Source organism: Streptopelia decaocto, assembly GCF_964273445.1.
Source record: "Streptopelia decaocto genome assembly, chromosome: 3".
Classification (NCBI taxonomy): domain Eukaryota; kingdom Metazoa; phylum Chordata; class Aves; order Columbiformes; family Columbidae; genus Streptopelia; species Streptopelia decaocto.
In genome coordinates, this window is record NC_138656.1 from 25685304 (window position 1) to 25701045 (window position 15742).

The 15742-nt window shown below is 41.5% G+C and overlaps 1 protein-coding gene across 4 annotated transcripts in view; it reads right to left on the reverse strand.

Moving 5' to 3' along the window:
- The window catches only part of TRERF1 (transcriptional regulating factor 1), a 100309-nt gene that overhangs the window by 25249 nt on the left and 59318 nt on the right, over positions 1-15742 (reverse strand). For all 4 annotated transcript variants that reach the window (XM_082047430.1, XM_082047431.1, XM_082047428.1 and 1 more), the window contains exon 3: positions 2979-3076. The gene's annotated coding sequence lies outside the window, so the exon portion shown is untranslated. The remainder of the gene's footprint in view (positions 1-2978; positions 3077-15742) is intronic.

Genomic DNA, 15742 nt, shown 5'->3' on the forward strand with positions numbered 1-15742 from the left:
TCCTTCAGGACAGACACAGGAATACACAGCAGTTCCTGCCCTGATAGCCTCTGTTCTAATACTGATGCTGCCAGCAGCCCCTGCTGCACAGGCCAACTATAATCCAGTCTTTAAGTAAGAGACAGGCATGATTTTCAGCTGGGCACTATTGAAGTACAACTACCACTAAGAACGCACCAAGAAGAGCGGCTTTAAAAACCAAGAGAGAGCTACCCAGTAAGGGACACAGCTGGATTACCCAAACCCAGCTCTCAGGAGTGGAGCTGCCACTACTCCCGTATCTTCAGATGTGGCAACAGTGGCAATGCTGGAAGACTGAGCAGCATTGAGAACGGTGTATTTCAGAGACCCCCATGCTCTTGCAGGCTGCTCAGATGCCAGGTTTGCTCCTATAACTCTTTCTGTAGCCACTGTTCAAGCGCCAGCTCCAGTTGATTTTGGCACAAGAAAGAAGCACGTGAAAAAAAAGCACCGCAGCACTGAAATGGGATGAACTTGGCATTTCTAATGCCAAAGCAAGGTGGCTGGGTGAACTAGCAGAGAGAGAAGGGGAAAGAGGTGAGAAGACAACAACTCAAAGATTTTTTTTTTTTTAATTTTCTTCTTAAAAAATTATCTCTAGAAACCCTGAAGACATCTGATATAGCAATAAAGAGAGGCAGAGACTGAAAACAAGGGTGAAAAGGTATCAGGTTCATGGATATTTTGGTTAGAATAGACACCAAAACAGTAATATGGATTTCAAGGACCAAAAGTAATTTTATAGAGGATACGTTTTTTATATATATATATCTCAAGGACAAATGCTTATAGGGCTGAAGACCTTTTCATCCCCATTCTGGACACAACTGCTCACATGTTTTCTACCACACTTGCATTTCGGCTTTCTTTGAAGGCAGAGGGCTCAGATCCAGGCCCATATCCACATACAAGCCTAAAGACTGGAGGACTTGGGCAAAACCACCACCAACAAAAAAGCCCACTTCAGTATACAAGAACATATGCAAATAAAGTCATTTCAAGAGTGAAAAGAGGATGGAAAGGAAGCAAAATATTTAGTACACTGATTTTATAGCAAGAATAGTAAGAAGGGTATACACTCTTAAAATGGATGGGGAAAACAGATTAGGTGCTTTTTAATATTAATACTTGTAATTCTTCAACAGTTGAACAAATCCTTCAAAAATTATCATTCTCTTTGCAGCTGAGCTCCTTCTGCAGTGCAGTTGGAAAGGCTGCTGAGTCTCATGTGGCTGCTCATTTAAGCTGTTCCCATTTCCACTCTTACCAGAGACTAGAATGTCCTAATTCGGTTTAATAAAGAACACATTGGACTGGGGGGAGGGGAGAGCAACAACAGCAATGAGAGGGGAACTGAGCAATTTCTCTACTTCAATGAAGTTTAAAAGAAAAGGCAACAAAAAACCAACAGCAAAAACAACAGCTGATCATCTCAGGAAAATCTCTAGAAAAGGGGGAGGAGAAAGGAAGACAAACAAGCAGAAATATTTTCCTCTCCTTTTGATCTAAGTTATAAGTAGAAAACTCATTCTGAGGCACTGGTAATTTAATGAATTTTTTTTTTCTCAAAACTGACAGAATTCTGGTTATTCAAGAAGAGGAGGCTGATTTCTAAATAAAGCCTTTAACTCAATTTACTTTAAGGGAGATACAGTTCCATGAGTCCCAAACAAACAAAGAAGGTTGCTTCAACAAATCTGATTATCTCTGCTGTCAGTTAAGTGGCATTACGGTTTCGAGGTACTTTGAAGGGTTCTGTGAACTGCGGCTGATGCAGGTATCACATTACTTCATAAAAATGGCAAATACAAAATGATGTGATCTCCTCACAATACTGATTAAAAATAAAAATAAAATACACAAACCTTGACTAAAGCCAGAAGGGCACTTGAATTGCATATTCCGTGACTAAGTGACTAAAAAGGTTACAGAAGAGAACATTAATTAAAGGGGCTCTTCAACTGTGATCAATGCATTTTTTTTCCCATATTCACCAGTACATTACTGCATATTTGACCAAGGCTGAAGCTGCCTATGAAACTTGATTTGAAATCTCTTCAGCCAATCTGGCTTTACTGACTGTACATCAAGGGCAATACTCTCAAATGCTTCCTGGAAAATAGACACGTCCCATTATCAAAATTGCCCTCAATTTCACGTTTTAGTTTACTTCTATTACTAAACTGAGTGACCTGTTTATCCCCAGCAAGATCCTAGCTCCACAGACACAACCCCAGCATGAGGACACAGAGGTTAGATCTTGCCCACTCTGGTCACTGCTGTTGATTTGGGGGAGGAGGGGAAATTTTTATGCCTTTCCACTCAAATACCATTCCCTCAGCTCTTGTTGTGACCACAGCTGTGATAAGCACACAATTTCAGTATAGGGTGAGCATCCTTATAATAACTTAACTCGTTCCTTCCTGACCTCTACAGTGTTTATGCTCTGAAGTTTGTGATGTGATCGCCTTTTTCTTTAACTGTACATGCTGTGAAATAGTTAGAGAACATATGCTGGGATTTTCAAAAACAGGCAAGAAGGAAACATCCTGAGACAGATAAACAATTAAGAAAAAAAAAGGCAGAAGTAACAGTATGTGGAAAAAACCATATGGCTAAGCTTTCTGTAAGGAGGGAACAGCTATTTTGAGCCCAGTGTCTCCCCCAAAAATACATCATGTTGGTACCTAGCCATGCAGCCAAGCAAAGTCCAACAGCTATGCAGAACTGACTTTAAAAAAAAAAAAAAAAAACAAAAACAACAAGGCCAAGGTCGACCTTTAAGAAAGACTTAAATGTGTGGGGATCTCCTGCATCATACATACTGCAGTACATACATTAATGTTTTATAGGACACAAAACCACCACACTAGCCATATTTGAGAATAAAGACAGAATAAAGTCACAGAGACTCAAGACCAGATTTTGGAAGTGGACACATGATGCTGCAACATTACCTGATTTTTGAGGATTTGTGAGACTCCTGTATCTTGTTGTGCTGTCTTTGCCATAACATTTCATGCTGGTTTCATTCTGTGATCTCAAAGTGATGTATCTAAACATGAAGCAAAAGAATGAAAATTAATTTTTTCTTCCATGTGATTAGCTTATAAAATACCACCAGCTTGCCCCAAACCATGAGTAGACCTGCAAGAATGAGCTTCCTATTGTAACATAACAAAATACTAAATTCTAATCAATACAGTATCTCCATGCTGCTATATTCTTCAAGTCACTATTGCCAAAGACATCTATCAGCACTGTAAACTCCCTCAAAAAAAAACAAAGAACAAAGAGCCTCCTTCCCATATTGATAGGGAGAGACTGCTTCGTTGTCAAATCTCTGGGAGGGATACATCCATGGTCCCTCAAATTACAGACTGAAATACAAGTAAATTCATATTTTCTTCTTACTCAAGTTTGGCACCTACTACAAAACAAGGAACAGGTTATGTTGATGCAATAAATTACACAAGATTGTGCATCTCCTACAGAGACCATGAAGATTTCACAGCATCTTACGCTGCTTTGACAGAACCCAAAGATGTGCTGGATGCTTTCACGGAGAAGAGGTTTGCTGGCCCAGAGCTTGCAACCTACATGATGAGCGTCAGACAAACAAGAGAAGGTACAACAATCAGGAAGGGAGGAAATAATGAAAGTCAAAGGTGCAGGAGATACAATCGGGTTGTCACCCAGTGCAGAAGAGATATCTAGACAAGGCATCTTAAGTTATTCAAATGAAAACAACACATTTGTTTTTGTAGGCGCTGTTGCCAAGATGGCTTTTAGGGAAGGCCCTGAACAAAACAAGCCTGAAAGATTCAGGTGCATTTCACAGCTGACTGATGTCAATGAGAAACTCTCCGTTCACATTGAGCCCTGCCAGGATTTGGAAAGTTATTCCAGCCATAAGAAGAAATGTATAATAAACAACCGCTTGCGGGAGAAATGCACAGACAAACCCAGTGACCTCGATTAGCATTTTCCTTCTCTCACCTTCATGTTAAGATTCACTTGTTAAAACATTTTTTTAAAAATCTCTGATAATAGGTCCCAAGTGCTCTGACACTACACCATACTGCAATAAGAAGCCCCCAAATCCAGCAGATCCTCCCACAGAACCAGTGCCCTCCCTTAGCACACCACCAAGGCAGGGGAGACGAACCCAAGCAGCTCCCTTGTCTTGCCCAACACCAGCCTCTGCTCCCCTCTTCTCCTTCCCCCAAGCCCACAGCAAACACACGGGTCCACAGCACAATCCAGACACCAACCTGCTCCATCAAAACACACGCCACAGGAGACAGCAGAGCTCCTCACAAAGCCTAACGTGCCCAAAACGTCTGTCTTCGACAGAACACCTCAGCTGATGGTAAATGCTGGTAGCATTGCACAAGGACACGTGGATTTTTCTTGGGTCCTAGCGAGTTTTCGCTTACAACGTTATTGCGCTGAGTCCCAATAACTAAGATCAGTGCACATCCATGTCTTGCTACAAATGTGAGCTGAAATGCTACAAACATCCTCAAAAGTAAACCTTTCATTACCTGCTTGCATCCTATCTGCTGATGACTTTTCTCAGCAAATCCCATGAATTTGCCTCTTAGTTGAAATAAGACAGGTTTTAATAAACCCACATGTACTTAATGCTTTATCTAAGTTGGCTTTTGTACTGGTTTGTAATGGGCATATTGAATCTTCTAGATCACTGACACGTGTATGCATGCCTTCACTTTGTGTTTGTAACAAGAAATATTCAGAGACACAGGGAAAATCCGAGGTTAACAGCAGCAGAGCCAAAAGAGAAAACTTTTCTTTCCATACTTTAACACAGCTGTTTAATTCATTTAAAAAAATATCTGCTATATCATGACCAAAGTTACAGTATATATTTTTGCTTTCTTTTTTTTTATCCTTCTGCTCTGGAACAACGAACACTGGTATTAAACCTAAAAAATCACAGTATTCTGCAAACCATCCCTGGCAGCTTCCTATAGAGACCGGGCCAATGGACAATGGGAAAAACAACAACCGGAATGCCCAGGAAAGCCTTTTCCTGTTTTTCTTATTTGTTTTGGCTGCTTTTCCCACTCTACCACCTTCAAAGCTACAATACCACCCATATGCAGGTGTATGTAAATTAGTAGATACATGCACAGCTCTCATATATAATACCACAGCTAAAGAATGAAACTTAAGGTGTTTTAGGGCCAGAGGTAGTTAACTGATGGCTGATAAATACTGAAAACAGTCCCGATGTAATTAACGCAGGACCAAACACTGCAAAAGTACATAAAATTCACAGATGAGGTTTTAATTCCTTTCATTAAATTTTAATCAGCATCTCATTTTTTGAGGTTTAGATTATAAGGTCATTTAACCAGCCCCTAGATTTTGCATATAACCGAAGCACAGTAAGGAGAAGCTAAGAAGTGAAGCCTACAGCAACATTTACAAATTAAGAGCTAAGTCAGAGATCAGCTATCCCATACACACAAAATAAATTTTTGTTCTTCTCTCTTCATTAGGATTGATGACACTGCTGGAAAATAAGGAGCACATAATACCTTTTATGGGAACGTAAAGCACAGACGAATTAGCAACGAGAGAACACAGCTAAATCAATTTCTCATCTCAAGATAGTAATGGAGGCAATTTCTTGAACTTTACTATGCTTGTAACGTATTGATCAGCAAAGCTTCACACTCAAAGTTAAATCAGGTATTTTTCCAGGGATAAAATGGAGGATAGCAGTAAAACTCTAGGCAACATACCAAGGAACTGGGATTTCCTCCAGCCACGTTACCGTTTAAAAACTCAAAGTTTCCACCTATATGCAAGTTACTGCAACACATGAGAGGAAGGTTTCTAGATGGAGGCTGAATTAGTCCTGCAGGAGCCTTCGTGGAGCAGATTTAGGGATAAGCGGGAAGACAGTGCTGCTCTGGGAGTGCTGGCACAAACACCAGTGTGAATGGTCTGCAGGTCACCATAAAGAGCCACATCCCAGAGGTCTTTCGGCCTTGGCTGCGACTGCATCATGCTCAGAGATGCTGATCTCCTTCCCAAAGTTCTGCTACTGCTCTGAGGCCTAACTGCAGGTTAGGACAGGGAGAGCCGTTGTCTGGATGGTGAAGATGTCCCACTCAACCGTCATGAGGAGCGTTGATGCCAAGGAAGGCGACACGCATGCTCCATGGGCTAGCTGAGTGTGCCTGGCACAGGCCACGTGCTTCCAAGGACAACGCTACAGGTTTAAATATGAAAAGAACAATACCAATCAAAGATGAGGATACACATATCCTCTACTGAAGTGAAATGCTGGACATACATCCTTCTAGAATAGCTATATTTACTTTAACAGGATGGACTTTTGTATCATTTGACATTAAGAACTTAACTGAAGTATCAAAATTGGGAACTCGGACTTTCTACAGATCGACATCATTGCATCCAAAATGTGATTCTGAATGAATAATAATAATTTAAAGAAAAAAGTAATTTGGCATTTTTGTTCTGCTGCCCAGTGGCCACCTGTCTACCCAACCACACACAAACACCTGCTGACAACCTTCCAATGGTATGAATAAACCTGACCTATGTTAGAGCAATGAAACACAAGAGTTTTCTCTACTGTGTTTATCACTACTCCTACTACAACAAGGGTGACCGAGAGCATCCTGTTATCTAAATTGGTTGGTTGTAATTAAACAGTATTTAATTATTTTTGGAGCAGAAAAGGGGAAAGCAAGCCACCTTCAGATAAGAAGCATCAGAACAATAACCAAGTACATGTATTAAACAAGCAATACCAACAAAGCCTGTAATATCAACCGGCAAAACCAGCAAGAAAAAAGTTGAAAGGAAAAGAACTATCATCAGGAATCATGTATCATTAATTTGGTTCACTTAACACAACTACATCAGAGCACAGTCTCTCCCCACTTGCTGGAAATCCTCTCTTAATCATCAACTTCGTGATTTTGTTGCCCATCCCAGGTCCATGTTCAGTATTCTGCTTGCACCTTTTTTCTTAGAGAAACTCTAAAAATTGAATTTGTCTTCTTAAGACAGGATTCTTAATGCATGCAAGCTTGCTTTTATTTATTCATTTCTGCATCTTTGAAATGCTTCAGAAATATTGTATTACATTTATTTCCACTGCAAATCTCTTTAGATAAATGACACATCTTAGAAATGAGATGCTATGGCACATACAGATTACAAATTCCAAAAATCTATTAGTTTTTAACGTGTAGAGTCCAATGCTTCACACAATCTAACACAATACAGTATCTGTTGTGTTTAAAGCAGTTTTGACTTGAGCTGCTGGTCAGATGGCCACCAGTCACACAAAGCAAATGGGTCCTCACAGCAGAAGAGACCACAGCTGTAACTGGAGAGCGCCCAGGAGATGCTGCTTGAAGAAGCTGCATCAAGAGGCTGCTCTGCGGCACTGGCCAGAACATAACCCAGTTCCCTCAGGCAAGGCTCTGCTTATCCCATCCAGGAGAAAAATACTCTTTCTTGCAATTCTTTCCATATTTCATTACATAACTTCAAACAACATAGCAAATTAATTGGGAATCCCACACAGCCTCCACCTAGAGGAGTTTCATTCATCTTCACAGCAAATTCATCATATGCACCATGCTGGCCAGCAGTGTTGTTGCAGGGGAAAAAAAAAATAAATGCAGCTTACAGTTTTCTCATGAAGTCCACCTGGGTAAAACGCAGCAAAAATGAAGTTATGAAAGCATACTTTCATTCTGAAAGACGTTGGCTTAATATCTTATCATTCCATTACATGGTATTGTCTAAAAGCTGGAATGGTTCTTCCATCAGTCTAATACAGCCTCTACACAGAGCAGTCAGGTTGAATAAAGTAAAATTATGGCAGTGGCAGGCTGTCACCCACCAGGGGAAGGCGCACTAGCAGGACACTCATCCAAGTTGGTATTTGTCAACAACAGAACCTCAGATTCACCCTGACAATCCTGTCTCTATCCCCACCTTGTGAGCAAGCGTTTTTGGGTAGGCAAAGGTTTGCCTGTCCATTCCTTCAACTCCTGTGCTTGTCTGCTTCCTCCCTTCCTCTTCTTTCCCTAAGCCAGTCCCTTCTCCAAAACTGACTCCCTTTCCAAGATGCACTTTCTTCTCTGTCAAGCCAGGCCTCGCTCCTCTGGTACCTGGCCAGTGTCCTCTACTCAGCTCTCTTCCCTCGGGTCCATGACCTATACCTCCTGCCACACAACTATTTCTTGTCCTCTCCTTATTGAAATTAAGATTCGTTCTTGTTGGCAGTGCAAGCTTGGCAGCCCCACAGCTGCCCAAGAAACCATTATCTTCCCCTGCACATGGAATTGAAGACACAGGAGCACCACACACTTAGGCAGCAGCACATGTATGCTTTCTGTTTTGTTTTCTGTTCCTTCACTGATGCATACTGACACCTGTTTTACCGATCGATCATCACACTGCCATTTTTACAGGACAACCACAAAGTTTCCTTCCAGAGCAGTAACACCTGGTGCAGCACCCACTCATCAGAGAGTACGCCACGCTGTGACCCCCCTTTATCCCCGCACACATTTCTTTTCTTTATCTACAAGCGATTTCCTCTGGCATTTTATCATCCAGTCATTCAGTACAAGTTCTCCTGCAACATATTTCAGCCAGCTCTTCTTTTCACTATTCTTAATACCCTAAGCATACACTCCTGCAAAATTTTACTTCCTTACTTTAAACTACGAAGACAACTGAAAGTGCTCAAACAAAATCATTGCCAAAAATTATGTCAATAAACAACCTGCCTCCTTGAAAGTCAGCCAGACTATTCTTTCCCTTCACAAAATTACTGGTAAACAGCCACTCTCCTAAATGAAGTTCCCCAACCACTCAAAAAAACCCCAACCCAACCTAACCCAACCCAACACCAACCAACCAACGCCACAAACAAACAAAAACCACACAAACAAAAAACCTACTCCACCAACATCAAGTATGCACTCTACATAACAAGCTTTAGCTTTAACTGTCCCAGTTTGGCAGAGTTAAGAACACTTCATGGCAAGATCTACTGTCAAGAGCTCAACAACCTAAAACTTGGACTTCTCGTGCCATGCTACACATGCCGTCCCTGGCCCAAGATGATGGAGCAGGAGATCCACAGCTCAGGAAGCAGCACTCCCAGGCCAAAAAAAACCAAACCAGAAACTAAAAACAACGCCACACAAACAAGAAACAAAACTAAACAAAAAAACCCCACCAACTCCAAACAAAAAGCATATAAACCTAAAAGTCTAACAGCTACTGCTTGGCTTCAGATTGTCCGCACAGAAGGTAGGAGGAAAAATCTCAAAAAACACCATCCCACCCCTCTGCAGACAGACTCCTATGCAGTGCCAAGAATATTTTGATGTATAATAACTTTTCAACTGAATATTCATTTCTGAATTGAAGGGAAACATCTTAAGGGCGAGTGGGCGTAAGAAACGATACCTCCTCAGCACCGCCGCGCTATTTATTAAAGGCTGTGAATACCCACAAGAATTCAGCTTTGGCCTTCGCACCATACACTAACAAGCTTCATTTACTGACATTCACAGAGCATATGCAGCGCAGCTTCAAATGATCCCTTTGAAATGGACAATTAAATCAGACAACTGGAAACTGAACGACCAACAGAGCTAATTAAATTCTCAAGTCCTGTTTGTATATTTATCCAAATCTTTCTCACCATTCTTGCTGGGAAGGGGAATGGGTCGATTTGGGAGGCAGAGGGAAAAAACGTGTGCCTTCTTTTTCCCCCCCTCCCTTCCATAGTTACAGATCTGTTTGGAACAAAACCTGAGACATTAAATCAATGCAGCCAGCAGTGGAATTCATCTTATTGTGGCAGAAATACTCCATTTTCCCTAGCTTATATTGTAAATTGCTTTCTGATATACCAGGTTATTATTTTTTTAGCCCCTTTGGTTCCTCACATAATTAAATGCCATGCCATTCAGCTTTTACAATTACTTTTACCATTTTCAGAGGAACACTGACACTCAGCAGCTTTCTCAACTTTCTATGAAGAATTTATTCCCCACAAGTATTAGCTCCGCTGAGTATTTTCTTTCTTTGTAGCATTCAAAGCTCTTAGCCATCCCTATAGAAATCTTTCCTCATGTACAGGCTTTTCTGTAGAGTAGGTAGTATTTGCCGATCCTCAGTTTCCTTTCCTAGTGTTCCACGTAACCAGAAGTAGCACAGAAAAGAGTAAAGGACGATGGTTTTTAATACCATGGTGCCTTCAGCTTGCAGGCAAGGGACGATGGCTGAGCACAACATATGGATGCATTTTAGTAACAAATTCAGAGCTTGCATGCAGTACTCACAAAAATGACAACAGTGCTCCCACAAGATCTCCTAGCTAAGCTCTGAACATTTTGCCCAGTTACCCTACAGGTACAGACACACAGCCTCTCAAATTTGAGATCTGGCTTCTCTGACTTCTCTTACAAGACGGCCCAAATTTTGGAGCATGCATGTTCCCAGCCCCTCTAACTTCGCTTTCAGGGTATTACCCACACTAATTGCAGGCTCAGCAGCACAATGGCCTCTCCAATTTTGCCAACTCGTGACAAAGCATATACACCTTACTAAAGTATGTTTCTGATACAGAAGTGACAAACTAAACACTACGTTCTGCAAGGAGCAAGTTCACTCCGCTTTCTTGAGAGAAATATAAACAGAGAAACACAAGTTAAGGTAATGTCTCCCTTCCCAGGCAGGCTAAAGAGAATTATTTTGCTAGTAGTTTGTGGGTTTTGTTTTGTTTTTCTCCTTAGCTTTGTTCTGTTTTTTAATTTTGTGAACAACTAAGGGGGAAAAGAGCACCTTCAGGAAAGGCTCTTCTAAATAAATTAATGACTAAAGCCTTATATCTGAAAAAATTGCCAGCTTGTTTTCCAGCAGAACAACAGGAAGGAGTTTCCAGAAAGTAACATAACAAACACCAGGAATCTCTATAGCAGGCACAGTACAATATCATAGGATCTTCTCCTGGGAATAAATTATAAGGAGGAAACACTTTGAAGAAGGTAATGAAGTTTCTTGTCATCTGTGGCTCTACCTTGAGTCCCAGTTGACCAAGTCATCCTTCAGAAATGCTACCAAGCATCACACTGCCAACTGAAAGCAATGTATGCCTGACCATTTCATACCATTTTCAGCTCTATCATAGACAGAGCTTGAGTTATTGCCACAGACAATTCAAGAACCAAAAGGCTCTGCTTGTGTTTCCCCATGACCCAAGTGGCGTCCTGGCGTGGTCCTTTGCATGAAAGTGAAGGAACTGGGGGCTTTGCAGCAGGGAGCCCAAAGATCATCTCTCATTTCAAGTCCCAATTTTGTCTGAGGTCACAGTGACCTGAATCTAGCATGAATTATGCATCATTGCCCTCCAAACAAGTGGATCTGAGCCAACTGAACCTCATAAAAGTTTTGGTTGTTAGGACGTAGCAGTGGACATATTCTAAAGTCCTGTTTACGCAAACTGTCGAGGTTCCCCTCTGGAATCACCTTCCACAGCCTGCTCACTGGTTTCTCCTCTTTTTGAGACAGATTTTTGCTAAAACCTACGATTTCCAATCTGCTGTCATCTAGAGAAGCCTCTATGAATTATTTTTCCAAACAATCTGCAAAAGATCTCCAACATCTTTAAAACAAGCTCATATATTTAAACAAGCTAGATAACACACTTAGCATAAATTTTGCTCAGATAAGTCTTGCATTCAGACATGGTGTTGTACAGATGCCCACGTATCAAGTTCCGAGTCTCAGACTCCACAAGTCAGCACCAGCAAAAAGAACCTCAGTACCACTTTATACAGCTTGTCACAGCTTTTCAGCCTCCTCTCTCTCTCTAAAAGACTTATCTCAAATGGGTACACGATATTTTTACATCAACATTTTTCATAAATTGTTTTATGTGGCTATTAAGTTTCAGAGTGTGCTATCTGGAAATCTAGGCTGCTCCAGATCATGCTTTTAAAGACTTAGTCTATAATTCTCCTACGAGTTTGTAGAAGACGCTTTTTTATCCTCTGATTTAGAAATGCATAAAAGGATTTTCCATGGTTATCTTCACTAAGGTTGGACTTATCAGCATACTTATTTATTGCATTGTTTACATGTACTGTGAGCCACCCAATGAGGAAATGGAGAAATAAAAATAAAAACTATCTCCTCTTTTAGACCACATTGTTTCTGACACCATTTCTACTTGGAGATCAGCTCAGTTTTGTTTATTTTATGTAGGAAGAGATTAAGTAAACACAGACTTAAGTTTTTAATCATTTACTGAACCTATGCCATACATTTATCATCAGGCCATAGACTCAAGCTGAAGTGCTAATTACAGACACAAAGAAAAGGTAATGCTATTTCAATAATTAGTAAGCAAGCAATTCTCAGAACAGTGTTATCTGATTTATCACAGGATTCTGGAAAGAAGATGGTGGTGCTGACACACTCGTGGTTTCCCTTCTGTTCACTTCTCACTTAGAGCAGATTCAAGTTTCTCTGGAGGATCTACTCAAGACATCTGCCTGGAAAAGTAACTTCTAACTCGGAGCAGGACGGATGCTAACCTCCCCACTGATGCATCCTTGGGAACTACCCAAGGAACAGTGGCTACAAGCAACGTGACCAGAGGATTGGAAAGTATCAGGTATTTTTAGCTCTGACTGTGGACTTCATGACCGAAATATGCAACTGATAAAACCATTTTTAACAGCCCTCATCACCACAAATACCAGCAAACATAACTTGGGGCTGTAAAAGGAGAATGAGGTGGGATTCTAAGTTGATTTTAAAAACGCAATTAAAACAGGACGTAAAATCTAGGCCAATTAAGATGATGAGGGGCCTAGAGCACTTTTCTTATGAGGAGAGACTGAGGGAGCTGGGTCTGTTCAGCCTGGAGAAGAGAAGGCTGAGGGGGTATCTCATCAATACTTATAAATATCGCAAGGGAGGGTGTCAAGAGGATGGACCAGACTCATTTCAGTGGTGCCCAACCATAGGATGAGGCACAATGGACACACACTGAAGCACAGGGGGTTCCATCTGAATATGAGGAAAAACTTCTTTACTCTGAAGGTGCCAGAGCACTGGCACAGGCTGCCCAGAGAGGCTGTGGAGTCTCCTTCTCTGGAGACATTCAAAACCTGCCCGGATGCATTCGTGTGTGATCTGCTCTGGGTGAACCTGCTTTAGCATGTGGGTTGGACTGGATGATGTCCAGAGGTCCCTTCCAACCCCAACCATTCTGGGATTCTGTAAAAAGAAATGCAACAGAAATGAAAGGTGAGAGACATCGCAATTGTGCTGAGCAAGCCAGAAGCAAAAGCAGCTCATGCCACAGCATCCAAACCTGAGCAGGCCGTTCTTCAGCCTCACTCACCCAGAGCCAGCAGCTAAACATCTCACCAAAGCTCCAATACAGCCAGACACCAGGGAAGGCAGCTGGCAGACCAGCAGAGGCACAAGTCTCCGGAAACCCCTCCTGTGATGAAAAATATTCCCGCTCAGAAAGCAGAGTGGCACATCTCTAAGTGAAGGTTGGTGTCACCTCTCTGTGGCCTGAAGAGATGCTCAGTGCTAAGCCTTGCCCTCATGTCCCTGCACTTAGCTCTCCTGGCACAACACTGACAGTCGTGTTCAGGAAGCACCATTATTCCTCTTGGGCAAACCTCATGGTCCCTAACTTGGGTTCGAAGCTGTGAAACCTTCTCTTCGGAGGGGGAGGGGGGTGGATTGGGGGCAGAAGAGGGTGCATTTCTTGTTTGGCTGTGGTTTAGTTGAGGGGGTTTTTTTTAGAAGTCATAGAATCATTTCAGTTGGAAGAGACTCCCAGGATCATTGAGTCCAACCATAACCTAACTCCAGCACTAAACCATGTCCCTAAGAATCTCGTCTGAATGCCTTTTAAACCCCTCCAGGGATGGTGACTCCACCACTTCCCTGGGCAGCCTGTTCGAACGCCTGACAACCCTTTGTGTGAAGAACTTTTTCCTAATATCAAATCTGAACCTCTCTTGACGCAAGTTGAGGCCATTTCCTTTTGTCCTAATTAGCACCGATGCAAGCTGCATAAGAAAGGCATGTCTTAGAAATTATTTGAATAATGAGTTGAATAGTTGTATAAAAATGATACATTACTGAGAAGAAAAATAAAAGACAGAAAGTATTCTCTTTTAAAAGGTTCAGAGGTGGCACGCACTGCACCGCGCTGTCTGGGAGCCAGGCCTGACCGCAGGCGCATGGTGACTGAACACAGCCCAGCCCTGGGACATTCCCAAACAGCCCTTCCCCAAGCCTACATCCAAAGCATTAGCCTGCCTGAGCCCAAGGTGTTCAAATAACAGCCTCATCTGACAAAGATCTCAAGCTGAGACCTAATGAGGAGGGCTACTATGTTATTAAAGGATTTTCTCCAATGTATGCACCACCTTACATTTGTTCTTTTATATTGCACTGGAGAATTTTTATTACCATGCTTCAGTTAAACACTAAGGACAGATAATAAATTATGAAGGTACTGCGTATATGATTTAAAGTTGCCTCCAAATATCTAATGTACAAACATTTGTTTTCTTTCAGATGCCAAGAATCAGGCCAGAACAACAGTAATATGATTTTGGCTTGTGCAAAATAATGCTTTCTTTTTTAATAAGTGATGAACCTACCTTAAAAAAAAACCCTTTTTTATTTTTTTATGTTCTTTAAATCAAATTGTCATTATGGAAGATTCAGAAACAAGGCTTCTGGATAAGAAGTAAACGCATGAGACAAAAGACAATCAAAAGCGTTCCGTTTTCTACCATGTTCTTAGCATTCCTGGATTGAAAATTCAAGCTACGGAAATGTGTATCAGATGCTGTACCAAATAATATAACAACATGAATGTCTAAAGCTGATCTTTGAAAAGCAAAGAGTTGCAGTGAGCCTGAATCTTTTAGTTTTATTTTTAAAATATTGAGATCCCTGCTATAGATTTGATTTTCATTTTAGCTTTCCTACAGGGTACTGACCTGAAAGAAGCCCTTGTTACAGAAAAACCTTAAGGCATTCTTTACCTCATCTTCCCCTGCGTTAATGTGTCCGGTAATACGGGACTCAGATAAGTCAATGTGCCCCCATACTATCCTGCTGGTATGTTTCCCCATAATCCCCAGCTATCTCAAAAGCTGCATCACTCTTCTCATCTTCTGCATACAAGTTTTACCCAGGTCTAAATTCAAGAGTGGACTGAAATTCCTTTGCACACTGAAAGTTTCGGTTGACATTTCATTTACTCCAGGCACTGAGCTTCGCAAGGTTGAAATGGTCTGAACAGACTATCCGTAATACCCATTCCTTTGAGATGTGTTGCTCTTGCCAGAAAGAGGGACAGTATAAAGCAGTCTTCCATCACAGGGAGACCTACAATTGAATTACCAAACTTTTTGACACTTTCTGAAGCCTTGCGAGTCTGAGCCATCATTCCCCAGAGACCTTCTCTTGAGCCAGCCCACTGACACACAGATAAGGGCCTTCTGTCACATACTACTGTGGTTTTTCACAATGCAATCAACTGTTGAAAACTCAGGAGTGCCAGTCTAGTGTGCTTTGAAATTCTAGCCAGCTCTGGCCTTCTCTTTTTGTCCCTGGTGGGCCAGCAGAAGCCACA